Source organism: Salvelinus namaycush, chromosome 4 (genome assembly GCF_016432855.1).
Source record: "Salvelinus namaycush isolate Seneca chromosome 4, SaNama_1.0, whole genome shotgun sequence".
NCBI classification, from domain to species: domain Eukaryota; kingdom Metazoa; phylum Chordata; class Actinopteri; order Salmoniformes; family Salmonidae; genus Salvelinus; species Salvelinus namaycush.
This window is the reverse complement of record NC_052310.1, coordinates 70,518,740-70,519,380: the sequence shown is the minus strand read 5'-3', so window position 1 is coordinate 70,519,380 and position 641 is coordinate 70,518,740.

The window sequence follows — 641 nt, the reverse complement described above, 5'->3', positions numbered from 1 at the left end:
TTCCCAAGAAAGCAAAGGTAACTGAACTAAATGACTACCGCCCCATTGCACTCACTTCTGTCATCATGAAGTGCTTTAAGAAACTAGTCAAGGATCATATCACCTCCACCCTACCTGATACCCTAGACCCACTCCAATTTGCTTACCGCCCCAATAGGTCCACTGACGATGCAATCGCCATCACACTGCACACTGCCCTATCCCATCTGGACAAGAGGAATACCTATGTAAGAATGCTGTTCATCGACTACCGCTCAGCATTTAACTCCAATCTCGTCATTAAGCTCGAGACCCTGGGTCTCGACCCTGCCCTGTGCAACTGGGTCCTGGACCTTCTGACGGGCCGCCCCCAGGTGGTGAAGGTAGGAAACCACATCTCCACCCCGCTGATCCTCAACACTGGGGCCCCACAAGGGTGCATTCTCAGCCCTCTCCTGTACTCCCTGTTCACCCATGACTGCGTGGCAATGCACGCTTCTAACTCAATCAAGTTTGCAGACGACACTACAGTGGTAGGCCTGATTACCAACAACGACGAGACAGCCTACAGGGAGGTGAGGGCCCTCGGAGTGTGGTGTCAGGAAAATTACCTCTCACTCAACGTCAACAAAACAAAGGAGATGATCGTGGACTACAGGAAA